This window comes from Vulpes lagopus, chromosome 4 (genome assembly GCF_018345385.1).
Source record: "Vulpes lagopus strain Blue_001 chromosome 4, ASM1834538v1, whole genome shotgun sequence".
Lineage (NCBI taxonomy): Eukaryota > Metazoa > Chordata > Mammalia > Carnivora > Canidae > Vulpes > Vulpes lagopus.
The window spans coordinates 144,168,447-144,186,160 of record NC_054827.1 but is presented as its reverse complement, the minus strand read 5'-3'; the positions used below and the strand labels follow the sequence as shown (position 1 = coordinate 144,186,160).

The window sequence follows — 17,714 nt, the reverse complement described above, 5'->3', positions numbered from 1 at the left end:
AAATTTCTAAACTAGAGTTTGAATACCTTTTTGGGTCTCTGGTTTTATAGGATATTGGCTTTTTCAAGAATACGTGTGGGCTTAGGTAGATAACAATGGTTGAAATACTATCAGCTCTCGCAGGAACTTCTGTTTCCCATACATTGGGCATTATTTTGATTGCAGTATGGAACAGTATACTGGCTGGCACATAAATGGTATTTCCCACTTGCTTGTCTAGGCGCATTACCATTATAAACTTTGTTTTCTCTACATGTGAGTCTGTCAGTCCTATTTGGATGGTAGTTTGTGGCTTAGCACGTAAGTTGCTCCCCCGTAAGGGAGTAGGGCATTTAGGTGTCAGGAGAAAGCTATGTGAAAGCAAGAGACAGCCCATGCTACCAGCTAGTAGACAAGTAAGTTGTGTCACCTATGGCAATCCATCTATTCCAGTATCTGTACAAGAGTGCTGGGATAGAAACCCATTTTGCTGGGACAGGACAGAGTAAGTGGTTCCTGTGTCCAGTAAAAATTCAGTTTCCTTACTTGCCCCATCAGAGATCACCCGAGGCTCCTGGTATGCTATATTGAGATGTCCAGGAAGAGCCATAGGAGAGCTCAGGTCCCTTCAGTTCTATGTAACTTTGGCCAGCAAAAGTTTTTAGTCCTGGACCCACCTCCGTTCTGAGATGAAGACGATCCTTTTTCCAGTGGCCATCCATCTTACAGAAGGCACATTGATTGGGACCCAGAATTTTGTGAGCCAGGGACTCTAGTCTGACTTTGCCAGACTTCAGCCTCACGGGCTTCCATGTATAATCTTGAAATGGTGAGTTCCCTGATATTGTGACCAAAAGTCAGGCATGACATTTATTTTGGGTAAACTTGTCCTTCTCACTACAATAGAATATTAGCTGTTGCTTTTTCAACTTCTCTAGCATAAATTGTGCCTAATTATGTAACAAATGGGAATCCATTGGAATGCTCACTGTTGCCCCCATTTAGGACTGTAAGCAAGGAGTCAGATCGGGGCAAAGAGAGGATAAGATTCTAGATAATTGTTCAGGATGATAATTGTTCAGGATGTCAGAGATCTAAGGCAGAGGAGACAGTCATTGGCCACAGTGGCCCCAGCCACATGAATCAGATAGAAGTCATGGAGTTTCTTAGAAACCAAAAGGAAAGGTAATCTCTCAAGGATAGGGAAACCTGCTAATGCTGAATACTATGGTCAGAAAATGTAATTGCTCAATGGCGGATGAACAATGTAAAGGGTGAAAAAGGCAAGAATTCAGAGAGGTAGAAATAGGTGTAGCAGAGTAATAGAATCTGGCATAGTGAGCAAAAGGATACAAAAGATGCCATGTTGGCTTGCCACAGTTCTCCCCCCTCATCCAACAAGAAGACCTCCACCTGGCAGTGACCAGCCTGCTGGGTGTCTCATCCCTGTAACCTGAAAACCCAGTGCATCTGGGGGCACTGGGACCATTCTTTATTCTAAGAGTTTTGATCCTCAACAGGATCCCCAGTATAATTCCATGAATTGCCATGAAACATCCACTTGGCAGTGGGAGAGAGAGAGAGAGAGAGAAAGAGAGAAGTCCAGACTCTCTTCTAGGGAAAACATGTGGTGAATCAAATGTGCCACGTGTACGGGGAGAACTTCCAGTCACCAGTGGTGCCTATCTTCCCCACTTATCATCTCAGTTTCTCCTAGTGGCAGTCTAAAACCACCGTGGAGGCTCTGAGCACTGGATGATCAACCCCTCTTTGTGGATCCCTGGATGAGCCAAAAATTAATACCATGGCCATACCTGTCTCAAATAATCTCTGACACTTCCCTTGGTCCTTAGTTGCCTAAGAACACCTTTCAGCAGGAAGGAACAAGTGTCCCTTCTCTTCAGAGTTGAGTGACTCAATCTCTCATGACAACTCACAGCCTTGAAGCCTGAGTAAAAAGAGCTTTAGAGCACAGAGAGAGTGGGGAGTAGGAAGAGCAGGTTCACAGACCAGTTTTCCCAGTTTCTCTTCCTCCCTGGAGAATGGCAAAAATTCTATCAGCATTAAACCAGCTCTGTTTCCCAGAGGAGGAACTTACCGGTTCCCAAAACCCAAGTTGGGCTTCGAAGACTCAATTTGGGGATACCGCTGTTCCTCTGAGGTTCCCTTTGTGGTCGCCAAGATGATGCAGGCAAGCTGAGTCTGAGGACCCAGAGGAGGTCCCACAGGACCAGCCAAGAGGATCCTTGGCTTCACACAGGATAGAAGTCAAAGACGAGCCAGCAGGTGGTGAAAGCAGTCTATTGACGGAGTAGAGAGAAAGAAGGAGCAGATCAGATGAAGTGTCTAGGAGCTTTAGAAAGGAAACAAGGGAGCCTTTGCTTGGGGTCTGGGGTTTTTATTGACATTGTGGTTGGCCCACGTGTCTTCTCAGGCATTCAGGAACTGGTCAAAACAAGGACAGCGCCCAGGTGTCCGTCATAGTCACTTATTCCCTAGAGCCAGAGGTCTTAGTGTTAAAGTGTTTGGTGACAGTGGTCTGAAATATGCACATGATGGCCTCACCTGGTCATTCCTTAGATGATATCTGTTGTGCTGGAAGACTCCAAAGAAATCATTAACTCTCTGTCCCTTACAAGGAGGACATACATGAAGGCATGTGGAGGGCAGTGGTATAGCTCCTAGCAAGAAGAGAAGCCGTTCGGAAAAGAAGCAAAGGGCAAAAGAAACCAACTTTTTTACTCATGGGGCTCCTTTGGTTTCCCTTGTCTCAGTATCATCTCCAATAAAGACAATTTACTTTTTTCTCTTTTCTGCCTATTCGGATGTCTTTTATTTCTCTTTCTTATCTGATTACCCAGCGTGGTCTTTTAAAAACTGCAGTCCGTTCATGCCACCTGAGTTATTAAAACCCAAAGACCAAAATCCATTGAGGCCTGGACCCTCCAGGACCCTCCAGACCTGGCTCCTCTCCAGCCCACTGTTTACCTCTGTCCTGACCATGACGTATTCTAACCGACCTGATTGTTTCTGTCCTCAAGTTCCTTGCATTCCTTTCTACCTCAAGCACATCCTTTGATGTGAAAGACTGTTACTCTCTCTTCTTCCCCAAGTAAATTCCTGTTTTTCCTTCTGCTGTCAACTAAAGTATCATTTCTTCACATATACCTTCCCTGATCTATACCCTATTTCCCTACACAAACACACACAATAAGGTCACAGCCATCTGAAGTATGCTTTTAAAGTACTATGAGGACTTTTCATACCTTTTATTCATAGCTCTTATTATGGCTTATTCGATTATTTTTTTGATTCTCTCTCCTGTATGAATTCCATAATGTTTTGGTCCTCATTAACTCCAGTGCATATCATTCCATAGATACGTGAATGAAAATGTTTATCCTAACATCATGTTTCTTCATTGATGAGGTTTGATTACTTTTTTTCCATTGTTGAGAAGGAAGCTTTCTTCTTTTATCTGAAGGCTTAATTTTAGTAATTATTGGCTGTCATTGTACAGGGCTCAGGATTTCCTTAATTTGAGTTTAGGTCTAAATGTGATGACTCCTGAGGGAAACAGATTAGTTAATGTTGTTCAGTAGTAAAGATATAAAACAAACGAAACCAAACAAATTATGTATCTACTTCTTGGCAAAAATTTTAACTAACTTTTTAAATTTTTTTGGTTCTTCCTGTGCTAATTATTTTGATCCTGAACATGAAACTGTTACAACATTAAACATATGAATCTATATATTATAATATCAACTAAAGATCAGTAAAGACATGATTTGTATAGCATGTTGACTATTCTGCTTCAGTGTGTGGGTAGAGAAAGTGTAAAGTTGATGATTCCATCTCCTTGGGTGACTGGAGAGAAGTGGATTGTCAATTTCAAGTTATAATTACAAAAGCTTTCTAGTGGTGGTAAAGGGAATTGCCGGCAAACCAATCTGTCTCCTTCAGTGAACAGAATCAGTAAGGTTATCGTTTGAAATGAGAGTGGTAACAATTTCTCTTTTTTTAATTTAAATTCAATTAGCCAACATATAGTACATCATTAGTTTCAGATGTAGTGTATAATTTATCATTTGCATATAATACCCAGTGCTCATCACATCACATGCCCTCCTTAATGCCCATCCCCCAGTTACCCCATCTCCCCCCCACCTCACCTCCAGCAACCTTTAGTTTGTCTCCCAGAGTTAAGAGTTTCTCATGGTTTGTCTCCCTCTCTGATTTCTTCCCATTCCGTTTTCCCTCCCTTCCCTCATGATCCTCTGCACCGTTTCTTATATTGCACATATGAGTGAAGCCATATAATTATCTTTCTCCAATTAACTTAGCTCACTCAGCATAATACCCTTCAGTTCCATCCACATCATATAATTGGTAAGTATTCGTCCATTGTGTGTGTATACATACCACATTTTCTTTATATATCCATCTGTCCATGGACATCTCGGCTCCTTCCACAGTTTGGCTATTGTGGAATTGTGGACATTGCTGCTATGAACATTGAGGTTCAGGTGCCCCTTCGGGTCACTACCTTTGTATCTTTGGGGTAAATTCCCAATGGTGCAATCGCTGAGTCGTAGGGCAGCTCTATTTTTAACTTTCTGAGGAACCTCCTCACTCTTTTCCAGAGTGGCTGCACCAGCTTGCATTCTCACCAAACAGTGTAAGAGGCTCCCCTTTCTCTGCATCCTTGCCATGTCTCTAAAGGCAAGAGAAACAAAAGCAAAAGTGAACTTTTGGGACTTCATCAAGATAAAAAGCTTCTGTACGGCAAAAAACAAAACCAAAACAAAACAAAACTAAAAGGCAACCTATGGAATGGGAAAAGATATTTGCAAGTGACATATTAGATAAAGGGCTAGTATCCAAGATATACAAGGAACTTCTCAAACTCAACATCCCAAAAACAAATATTCCAGTCAAGAATGGGCAGAAGACATGAACAGACAGTTCTCGAAAGAAGACCCACACATGGCCGACAGACACATGAAACAATGCTCTGCATCACTTGGCGTCAGGGAAATACAAATCAAAACCACAATGAGATACCACCTCACACCAGTCAGAATGGCTAAAAATAACAACACAGGAAACAACAAATGTTGGCAAAAGCAGTGACAATTTCTTGAAATAAGTGCCAGAATTGACCCTTGAAGGTACAGGGATACCTGCTTAGCCACAGTTTTGCTTTCCATGGTTTAAGTTCCCCAGAGTCAGTCGTGGTCCAGAAGCAGATGATCCTCTTTCTGATGTATAGTCAGAAGGTCAATAGTTGCCTAAGGCTACATCACATGCCTGCATCATTCCCTTCACTTCCTTGCATCACGTAGGCATTTCATTGGTCTCACATTCTCACAAAAAGAAGAAACTTGAGTACACTATGAGACATTGTCCACATAACTTTTATATTGTTATAATTGTTCTACTTTATTAGTTATTGTTCTTAATCTCCTATTATGTCTAATTTATAAATTAAGCTTTATCATATGTAGGAAAAAGCATAGCACACACACACACACACACACACACGTGTGTGTGTGTGTGTGTGTGTGTGTGTGTGTGTGTGTGTGTAGTGTGTATGGTTCTGTACTATCTGCGGTTCCAGGCATCGAGATTCATTCCAGATGAATGAAACCCTATGTATTTAGGATTCTGTACTATCTGTGGTTTCAGGCATCCACTGGGGGTCTTGGAATATATTCCCTATAGATAAAGAGGGGGATATAGATATTCATTTTTGCCTCTCCCATTAACTTATAACTGACTAAGAAAACTTAAAACTGACTAAGTCTGACAACAGAATTATTTATGAACAATGGATGTATTCTCTGAAAAAAGCATAATAATATTTACATCTGTAAATACTTACTGATCTTTATTGATCTCTATATTATATGTAAATTATATCACCTTTGATGGGCTTACATTCTAGCTAGGGAGACAAAACAACAAAAAATGTTTTGAAATTATTTTACGGTGTTTATGGGAAGCTTTGGATATTAATTCATATCACAAACAGTAATACCATAGGAGTGTGCTTTAACCTTTATTTTCCATTTTATCAATATTTCAATCCCGATTGTATTTTTTTAATTTTACATAATATTTTTCACAGATCTCACGGCCTTGCTACTTTTAGTACTTCAGTAATAACACTAAATAAGCTTTAATGTAGATCTTTAGCACTATAAAATAAACAAAAGGATAATTATGTAAGTTTTATCTTTGGGAATTATGCAGAACTAAATTTTCCTCATGTAGATCATTATTAAGGAAACATTTTCCATGATCATATCTTTTAATGATTTATTTTATAATTAGTCTGACTTATTAGAAGTTCATTTTATGTAGTAAAAATATATGTTTATTGTGTGTATTGAAAACAATATTCTGTTATCAGAAATTGAGTTCTGATTTTTTTCTAGGGAAAAATTATTCATATATGTGTGTGTGTCGTGTGAGAGAGAGAAGGCATAGTTGGTTTTATTTATTTATCATTAATTACTGTCTTTCCTTTGGCAGAACTGCCTAGCTACAAAAGTGCTCTGTGAGGAAATTGCTGATGAAAATGGAGTAAACTTAATGTTTCTGGCCGTGTCCTGGGTCATAATCCATTTATTGAGTTTTCTGACTAGACTACAAAGTAGATGGCATGTGACATTGCTGTGTCCATAGATAGTTGACAAAACCTCCAGTAATCCCACTTTAAGGGAAATCTGGGACTATGTTACAAGGATACACCAGGCACTGCTCCCAGTGACTCATGTTAGTTACCTAAACGTTATAGGCAACAACACTTCATATTATAGAAATAATGCTTCAAGTGATGGGTCAACTTTTAGTATTCCAAAGTTTAGTTTTTATTTTCCATTAAATTCTTAAAAATACTTTGTGATGTTAAAATTTTTAAATTATCACTTTTAAAATGTGTTCAAACAGAAGATGCTCCTTTTTTCACAGAAGTAAATCAGGTAATTTAATCAGTTTGGGGTTCTAGTACACCCTGACAACCTATGAAAGTTAACTTGTGGTCCAAAGTGTATAAAATATTCATAAGGAAGAATTTCTGTGTAGTAAAGGGAAGACATGGGGATTTACTCATTCTGTTGTGTGACAAATCTTCTATCCTATGCTTGGCTTATCTACACATACTCAGCAGTACTGACATATTAGAGTATGCCATACTTACAGATATTTTAATGCCATTGAATGGAATTTAAGAAAGGCCCAGGGCGGATACTTGGTGGCTCACTGGTTGAGCATCTGCCTTTGGCTCAGGTCACGGTCCTGGAGATCCAGGAACTAGTCCCACATCGGGCTCCCCACAGGAATCCTGCTTCTCCCTCTGCCTGTGCCTTTGCCTCTGTCTCTGTGTCTCTCATGAATAATAAGTAAATAAAATCTTTTTAAAAAGGGGGGGGGGGCAATCAAGTAGCATTTATTCATATATCCCTGTTACATTATATTGACTGTGTTCTGATATAGACCCTGTGTTAGGTGCCACATAAAAAGATTTTACTAAGCTCACATTTTAGTGGAAAATGAGGAGAAAGGGAAATGCATAGTTATAATTTGATGAATGCTCTGATACAAGTTTATGTAATGGTCCATGCAAATATAGTTAAAGTAGACATAAATTATAGGGGTAGTACAGTTTAATGGTCACTTCAGAATAGAAATGTTAAAAAAGAAATGTCTGGTTCTTTTTTTTCTTTTAAGATTTTATTTATTTATTAAAGAGAGAGAGCGAGTACACAAGCAGGGGGAGTGGCAGGCAGAGGGAAAGTGGCAGGCCTAATGTGGGACTCCATCCCAGGACCCTGGGGTCATGACCTGAGCTGAAGGCAGTCGCTTATGTGACTGAGCCACCTAGGCACCCCAAAACAAAGATCTTTCTTGATCCATATTCCCTCCAGCTGCAGCCCCATTCCTCTGTTCCCTTATTCAGCAAAACTTCTTTTAAAAAATCTGTAGATATTGGTGCATCTGGGTGGCTCAGTCAGTCAAGCATCTACCTTTGGCTCAGGTCATTATTCCAGGGTCCTGGGATCAAGCTCCACATGAGCTCCCTGCTCAGCCAGGAGCCTGTTTCTCCCTCTCCGTCTGCCCCTTCCCCTGCTCATTCTCTCTCTCAAATAATTTTTTTTTTAAATCTATAGATATTACTTCCAATTTCTACCCTCTTTTTTTTTCTTTTAAGATTTTATTTATTTATTCATGAGAGACCGAGAGAGGCAGAGACACAGGCAGAGGGAGAAGCAGGCGCCATTCAGGGAGCCTGATGTGGGACTTGATCCCGGGTCTCCAGGATCACGCCCTGGGCCAAAGGCAGGTGCTAAACCGCTGAGCCACCCAGGGATCCCCGTATCTTATTCTCTCTGGAGTCCTCCTTTATTACTTTTTTTTTTTTTTTTTTGCCCAACTGTTCCTCTAAAGTCACAAGCAACTTCATATTGCTGAATCCAATAGTTAGTTCCCACTTCTCATCTTATCTCATTCAATTAATCATCCCCTCTCCTTGTCTTCTCTTTCTTCACTTATCTTCTAGGATATTGTTCTTTATTTCCTTCTATCTTACTAGCTGGCATTCTCATTCACGTTGGCTGATTTCTCCTCTTCTCCCTGTCTTATCCTAGAGTACCCCAAGAATACTCTTATCCTAGAGTACCCTCGGATCTTTGCCTTCAGTGATCTCATCGATTCTCACTGCTTTGTATCATTTGTGTACTGATAACTCCCCATTTTCTGGACCTCTCCCTTAAACTTTAGGCTTACCTGTGAGCTCCCAGCAGCTGTTCTGCCAAAAGCCTTATTACCTGAGGTTCATTTCCTGACTCTTAGGTTCTAACTTAAGTGCAGACTTCTCCCAGTAAATACATGTGCATGTGTGAATGCATTATCCCTCATGTCTGCATTACTTTTTTCCATTGCATTTACCATGTCACATACAATATATTTTGAACAGTCCACACCACACAGAATGTGTTCAATAAACACTTGGAAGGAGAGAGGAAGGAAGAGTGAACTATCAGGTAGATTTTGGTGACTGGCTAAATATGCAGGTTGAGAGAGCTGTCAGAATCAGGAATGACTGGATTTTCAGGTTTTCAGTAGTCACAAACTTGGAGGTTCTGGAAATTCAGATTAGTCAAACAGAAAGAATGTATAGATTGGAAGTCAGGGAGACAGAGAAGGGAACGATTTTAAATGTTTGTTTTCTCTATAAGAATGTGATAAGAAGATGAGAGCCCAGGCCTAAGCAAGTAACTAGATCAGGAAAAAAAAAAAAAAAGTCTTGTTTTTTTTTTCTCCCAGTATTTTCCAATCATTGCAAGTGAGATTGTCAGCACTTCTGTCATTTATTTATGTATTGCCTGTTAGGTTCCAGGATCTGCTCTAGATACTTTATGTATTTTATAACTAATTCTTACCTGTAAGGTAGGTTTATTCCTATTTTACAGATACAGAAGTAGAGGCTCAGAGCCCAAGTTCAGTACAGCTACCAGGACCTCGGGCCGAGGCTGCCCAATTTCAAAGTCCTTATAAGCCAGTTTGCCCTTTAATTTATGAAAATTTAAATCAGGGAAGAGTGTTTTAAAAAATCATTTTTGAAATGTATCATTTGAAATTCTCCAGATTGGTTTGAATAGAAATGGAAGAGCCACAAATGAAAAAATTGTGTAATAGTTCCACATTAAAGTGATTTCTGATGGATATCCATTGTTTCTTATGTGCTTTTTATTACATAAATAACTTATTTCTTTGAAACATTCACCATAAATGTTTTTAAGAGACTAAAAACTGTAGGCTCAAGGAAATCTTTTATTAGCTATTTGTGGACATTTTAGGTATAATTTTGCTGTATAAACCATAGTTGAGACTTACATGTAGTTTCTTAACAGCTCTCTGCAATAAAGTAAATCATTACCATGTATAACCTTATCCTCATAAAATGTAATTCTTACTTAATTAGGAAGTAATAAAAGTTTAGCTTTCTAGTTAACTTGCTAGTTAATTTCTAATTAATTGAAATTGTCATCCTTATATGATGACAAAATTTTATAGCAAACTTACAATTGAACTGTTACTTCCTTGCAAATACAAAATTAGAATCTCAGAAGCTAAAACAACTCAAGTTAGAATGGAAGTTGGCAGATCTTTGCTTGTACGCTAGGGTGGCACACCAGAACATAATGTCTGACATACCACCTCTGGCATTATCACCTTACAGTCACCAATATTCTCTCTAGAGCAGTCTCAGATGTCTTGTCTTCTCTAGGGCAACAGAGATCCAAGGAGTATATATTTAAGCCCGGATCTTCTCCTAACATTAGTATGTTCCCACCAGCCTGCTGAGGGAAAGTTAATACAAACATCTCTTTAGAAATTGTTTTCTGGGACGCCTGGGTGGCTCAGTGGTCGAGTGTCTGCCTTTGGCTCAGGACGTGATCCTGGTCCCAGGATTGAATCCCGTGTTGGCCTCCCTGCGAGGAGCCTGCTTCTCTCTGCCTGTGTTTCTGCCTCTCTTATGAATAAATAAATAAAATCGTAAAAAAAAAAAAAAGGAAAAGAAAGAAATTGTTTTCCCTCCAAGCAATCCTGGGAAGATGTTTCTAACTATATTTTCCTTTTGTATTATTTTACTTTAATTACATTAGTTTATTATTAGTTGTATTTGTTTATTATATTAGCTATATTAGTTATATTAATTGTATTAGTTTATTATTGATGCTATAACAAATTACCACAAACTTACTGGCTTAAAACAACTCTATTTTCTTACAGTTCTGAAGATCAGAAGTCTGAAATGAGTTTTAGTGAGCTAAAATCAAGGTGTTGACAGGGATGTGTTCCTTTTGGAGGCTCTGAAGGAGAATACATTCCCTTGCCCTCTTCAAGCTTTTGGAGTACACCTATACTCCTTGGCTTGTGGTCCCGTTCTCTGTCTTCAAAGCTAGCAGATAGCATCTTCAAATTTTTCTGATTCTGACCCTGCTGCCTCTCTCTTTCATTTATAAGGATCCTTGTGGTTATTTTGGATCTAACAAAATAATCTAAGATAATCCCTTCCTTGGATGCCTGAGTGGCTCAGTTGGTTGAGCGTCTGACTGTTGATTATGGCTCAGGTCATGATCGCAGCGTTCTGGGACTGAGCCCCACATTAGGCTCCAATCTCAGCATAGAGCCTGCCTGAGATTCTCTCTCTTCCTTTCCCTCTGCCCCTATGCCAGCCTGCTCAATCTCTCTCTTTCTCTCTCTCTCAAAAATAAATAGAAATCTTTTCAAAAAATCTTAAGGGGCACCTGGGTGGCTCCATCAGATAAGCATCTGCCTTCAGCTCAAGGTCATGATCTCTGGGTCCTGGAATCAAGCCCAGTGTGAAGCTCCCCTGCTCAGCAGGTAATCTGTTTCTCTGTCTCCCTCTGCCCCTCCTCTCCACCCCCACGCGTGCTCTCCCTCTCTCTCAAGTAAAATCTTAAAAAATAAATAAATAAAACTTAAATAAAATAATCCCTTCCTCTAAATAATTTAATTGCATCTGCACAACTTCTTTTGCCATGTAAGATAATTGCATCTGCACAACTTCTTTTGCCATGTAAGATAGCATGTCCACAGGTTCCAGGGATTAAGATGTGGGGATCTCTTGGGGGAGACATTATTTTACCCACCATGGTGGTACAAGAAGGTTTGACAAGAGAAGAGATTAACATTATTTACTGATTTGAAAAAATCTTAGGAGATTTAGAATTTTTTAGAACCTAATGATTTTACTAAATTATTGCCAAATATTCATCACAATTATAAGTCTAAAACTAAAAATGATATAATCATTTCATAATATATACAAATATCGAATCATTATGTTGTATACCTGAAGCTAATAATGTTACTATAAGTCAATTATACCTCAACAAAAAAATATATGGTTATGTCAATACATGCCCAAACCATATTTGAGACTGTATTTAATAACTATTTTATGAAATTTTTGTAAAAAGCACAACATAGAATTTACTATCTTAACCATTTCTAACTACAGTTTAGTAGTATTAAGTATACTAACACCATTATGCACTCTAACATCCTTTTCTTTTTTGCACTCTTTATTGTAAAAGAATGGAAGTATTTTTTTCCTGACATATAAATCATATTTATGTGAAACCAACATTTGCCATCTTAACATAAATTAATGTTACTTAATGTTGAAATACTAGAGATAATCCCACTAAAACAAAGAAAGAACATGAATCATTTTGGAATTTCTACCCAATGAATAAGATAAAAATAGATTAGAGTTATAGATATCAGAAAGAATATAAAATTCTTATCAAGTATAGATACATAAAAACTCAAAGGAATTAACTGAAAGCTATTAGGATAAAATAATTCAGTTAAATGTGTGTTTACAAAATAAAATATTAAAGTTATTTACTCTTTTAAATATGAGAAGTAATCATTTAGAATATACAGTGGAAAATAAAGAGTCAGACAACATAAGAGGCTGAGCTCACTCACACTATTAACAAAGAAATGCTGGATATGAGATAAAGAATGTGACTATGTAGCTAAATATTCATCACAATGAATGCATGTATCCTTAGGACAAATCTGTTTCTATGTATTTGTCCTACAGAAATATTCATATGTATGTGAAAATAACACAATAAAAGGCAAATTATTTTGGCATTGTCAGAAATAGCATAAAATTGAAAATTACTTAAATGTTCATTTATGAATTATGGTATATACTTATAAGAAATACAATGAAGCAGCTCCATGTAAAGCAGCAATATATTCATACATACTAATATGAAAGAATATCTGAGATTCATGGTCCGTTAAAAAAAAAATCAGATACTGAACATTGTATATGGTGTTCTACCTTTTGAGCTGAAACAGTTGTTTCAAAGTCCCCAATAAGTAAATCCAATGACCAATGGTCAGTCCCCCTTTTAATTGATCTCTTAATAGCATTTGACCCAGTTGTGTCCTTTCTTCACTTGGTGTTTAAGACACTACATCTTTTTGGTTCTTGTCTTATTTTACTGGTTACCAGAGGCAGACCTAGCATTTTGGGAACTTAAGTTCATACAATTTGGGAAACCCTTTAAAGATAGGGAATATAATATTACAAATAAATCATAATTAGGTATACACATGCATAATTATTTAGAACAAGAGGAAAATAAGAGGTTCAGGTCCCTTTTTTCTGAGATCTTATTAGGCAGTTTACTGGAAATGCATACATCGAAGTGTTTTCTGATCACAGCCTGACTTGCCCTCCTTACTTAGAGCACACTATACTTCCTAGCAATTCCCAGCACTCAAAGGGACCCATGCTAATGAGGTCAATCTCCAAGACTGGTTCCTTCCCTTCTCCTTCATTAATGTGTCCGAGGTCTTGGTTCCCGATCTTTTCTCTAGTTATACCCATTCACTTGCTGATTTCACCAAGCTCAACTGTCTTGTGACTTTCATTATCATCTATATGTTGATAACTTCTAAATTTATATCTTCAGCCCAGACTTCTCTCCCATACTCCAGTCTGGTATCTCCAACGGCCTTTTCAATACCTCATTCAGGTATTTTGCAGATATCTCAAATTTAGTATGTTGAAAACTGAAGCCCTGATCTCACTCTCAAAATTGTTCCACTTAACTTTCCCTATCTCAGTTAGTGGTAACCCCATCTTTCCACTTAATTCAAATCAGGCATCCTTCCATTTGGAATTGTCCTTGATTCCTATGTTTCTGACATTATATTTAGAATTTGATCACTTTTCCCCACTTCCACTATGTTGCAAGACGAGTTTCCAGGGAAGCAGACTCAGATTGAGGTTAGCGTGCCAAAAATTTATTAGGGAGTGCTCTTGGGATCAGTGCCTGTAGATGGACAGTGAATGAAGCAGGATTGAGCAGAGGAAGAAGTCTAGATGCAATACAATATAAATGGAAGCCTCAGTAATGCTGTAGAGACTTATCAAGTCCTTTCAAGTCTTTAATTAGGTGTTATCTTCTGAATGATGCATGCCCTGACGACTCTCTTAAATGGCATCCGTATTTTTCCATTTCCCCTTTATTGTGTTTCCATAGCACTTTTTATTTGACAGAATAAAATTAAAGTAATAGTGGTAGTAGTAGTAGTAATTGCAGCCAACATTTTAATAAGATTTACCATGTGCTAGGCCCTGTCCTACACACATTTTAAGATTTATTTATTTATTTTAGAGAGACAGGAAACAAAAGCAAGGAGGGGGAGAGAGAGAGAGAGGAATTCTCAAGCAGACTCCTACAATACAGGCTTGATCTTTTGACCCTGAGATCATGACTAGAGCCAAAATCAAGAGTCGGATGCTCAACCAACTGTGCTACCCAGATACTTTGATACACTTTATGTGTATTAATTAATCCCCACAATAGCCTCTGATGTAGGTATTATTATGATATGCATATTACATATGACGAAACTAAAACACCAAGAATTCTAATAACTTGCCCAGTGTCACCCAGCTAAGACACTGGTGGAGCTAGAATTTGAACTCTGTGTAGTTTGGTTTCTTTTTTCTTTATTTGAGACAGAGAGAGAGTGAGTGGGGGGGAGTGGAGAGGGGTCAAGTGAATGGGAGAAGCAGACTTCATGCTGAGCAAGGAGCCTGACACAAGGCTTGATCCCAGGACCCCAGGATCATGACCTGAGCTGAAGGCAGACACTTAACAGACTGAGCAACCCAGGCACCCCTAGCAGTGCAGTTTCAAAATAAATTCCAGATGGGCTATTGATTTTACCACAAAACGAATTTATCAGAAATGCTAGATAAATGGCAAGATTTCATTCTTTTTTATGACTGAGTAATATTCCATTGTATTTATATACCATACCTTCTTTATCCATTCATCGTTCTTAACCATCTGCAGCAACATGAGTGAACCTAGATGGTATTATACTAAGTGAAATAAGTCAGACAGAGGAAAACAAATACCGTATGATTTCATTTATATGTGGAATCTAAGAAAACAAAACAAATAAACCAACAAAAAACAGAAAGAGATGTATAAATGCAGAGAACAAACTGATGGCTGCCAGACAGTAGAGAGGTGGGAGGATGGGCAAATAGGTGAATAAGAGGCACAAGCTTTCAGTTATAAAATTAAGCAGTCCTAGGAATGAAAAGTACAGCATAAGGAATATAGTCAATAATATTATAATAACTTTGTATGGTGATAGGAGGCAACTACACTTACCAAGCTGAACATTGTATAATGTATAGAATTGTGAAATCACTGTTATACACCTGAAACTAATATAACATTTTATGTCAACTATATATCAAAAAAGAGAGAGAGAGAGAGAGAGAGAAGAAGAAGAAAAGCCTCGAGAGAGGACGAGGAGAAAATGTGAATTCAGAAGCAGAGATTAGAGTTGCACAGTTTCAAGCCAAGAACACCTGGAGACACCAGAAACTGGGCAGAAAAGGCAAGGGAGGATTTTCTACCAGAACCTTTGGAGGGAATATGGCCCTGCCAATACCTTGATTTTGGACTTCTGGTCCGTAGGGCTGTGAGAGAATAAATTTTTGTTGTTCTCAAGCCACTAAAAAAATGCTAGACAAAATTTCCTGTTTTGGAAATTTTGGAGGCACTAGATTATACTGGAATTACCTACAAATCTGAGATCTCAGTGGCTTAAAACAACACAGGTTTATTTCTTGCTCATGGTCATGTCCATTTGATAGGATTGGACCTAGCTCTGTGTCATTTTTACTCCAGAACTTAGTATCCACTATCTGGAACCAAGGGTTGCTGTGCAGAGACAAAGAGGGAAACATAGTTATTGCTCTAGTTCTTGAAACTTATGTATAGAAATATTCCTGTGTCATGTATTTCATTGACTTAAATTGCAAATCACAGGGCCACATCGAACCCCAAAGTGGTCAGAAAAGTCAGGCTGACATATATCTGCAAAGGGGAAGAACTAGAAATATTTGATGATAATACTAAAAACTTTTGTAATCCAGGTGTGTATATATGAGACTATTTTAAATGTGGGGAGGAGCATGAAAGTGTTGGTAGATTTCAGCATATAAAATTAAGAACATCTCTATGTCAAAAACAACAAACTGTTTGAGGAAAGTCATCCCTAACATAGTATTACACCAAAGGTTAGAATTCTTTATATACAGAAAATATAAATCAATAATTTTATTTTTTTAATCAATAATTTTATAAACATCCATTTTAAAAATGGACTAAGGTGATGAGCTGGAAAATAATAAAAGAAATGCAATGGAAAAGTGTTCATTAGTAATTAAAGCAAAATGCTATTTTTACTTCTAAAATGCTAATAACCAGTTTCAATGAGAATAAGGGAAAAGGTACACTATCTTACCACTGTGTTTATTACAAACAAAAACAAACTCTACCTAGAGGACAGTTTGACAATATACATCAAAAGTTTTATTTTTTTATTTTTTTATTTTTTTTGCATTTCTTCTCCTGATATATTTATTAAGAAGCATACTTTTTCGGTTATTCTCAATAGTTAGACTATATCTACTAGAAATAAATCTTCAAGCAGCTGGAAGTAGTAAATGGTTAGTGATGTTGTTTAGGTATAAACTGAATACTTCCCCAAATTACTAACTATTTCTGGATATGCTGGATAAAACCCACAGATAAAAATTTAACATGATTTCAATCAAATAAAGGTATATATTTTAATAAGGTATTATATACTTTTGTAAAATTTACAATCTATTCCTATTATAATAAATTCTATGACTGTATTTTATAAAACGGATATTTTCTACATCTTTATCTCAAAGGTAAAATCATTACTCACCAAATCAATTCATTTTTAGCAGTAAGTATTCTTACCTTTCACTATATATGTAGGAAGTTTGATCATTATGTCTGACAAAATTAATGGATTTTTTATATATATTTCTTTTTTTTTTTTACATCAAAAGTTTTAGACTTAAAATGCCCATTGCTTTGACCAGACAGCTAGTCCAGTTTTAGGAATTTAAATAAAATTATATACAAATATTTAGCTATAGGGAAGTTTATTACTTTGCTTATAGTTGGGAAAAAGGGGAAATAATTAAATGTTCAATGGTAAAAGATAGGTTAAATAAACTATTGTTTATCTATATAGTGGCACATATTCTGTAACATTAGAAAATGTGGGCAGGAAATGTTTATTTTATATTATTGAGAGAAAGTAGATTATGAAACAGCATGCATAATTCTGTTGTTTGCAAAATGTGTGTATAAATGCAATCTGAAAAGATACACATCAGAATACAAACACAGGTCGGTTTATGGGCATTTTGTCTTTTTTAATGATCTGTTCTTCTAATTTTTGCCTTACCCATGAATTGCTTGTATAGTCTTTTAAAACATAAAAATAAATCCGTGGCAGTGGTTGGTACACATTTCACCATTGGGCCTCACTGGTGCTCACCGATGCTCAGTCTCCTTATTTATTCTTTTTCTAAAGCGGGGCTCCCTTCTTCTGTTTGGCACCCACAGTTTTTCCGTTGGATCCTGCTGCTTGTCCAACCCTGACCTCGTGCCCCTAGTCTGTTAACTGGGCTTCTGGCTTTTCCTGTCATTCCCAGTTCTTTTCTCAGTAACATCTTTTTGAATCCCAGGTCTTTCAATACCAGGACCCGGATTTCCTGTCACTAATCACCTTGGGATCAACCTCCTGCCCCC

The 17,714-nt window shown here is 37.6% G+C and overlaps 1 protein-coding gene across 4 annotated transcripts in view; it reads left to right on the top strand.

Annotated features, from left to right (window-relative positions):
- Nucleotides 1-17,714, top strand: part of TBC1D19 (TBC1 domain family member 19) — a 141,168-nt gene that overhangs the window by 92,938 nt on the left and 30,516 nt on the right. The gene's annotated exons all lie outside the window — the stretch shown is intronic.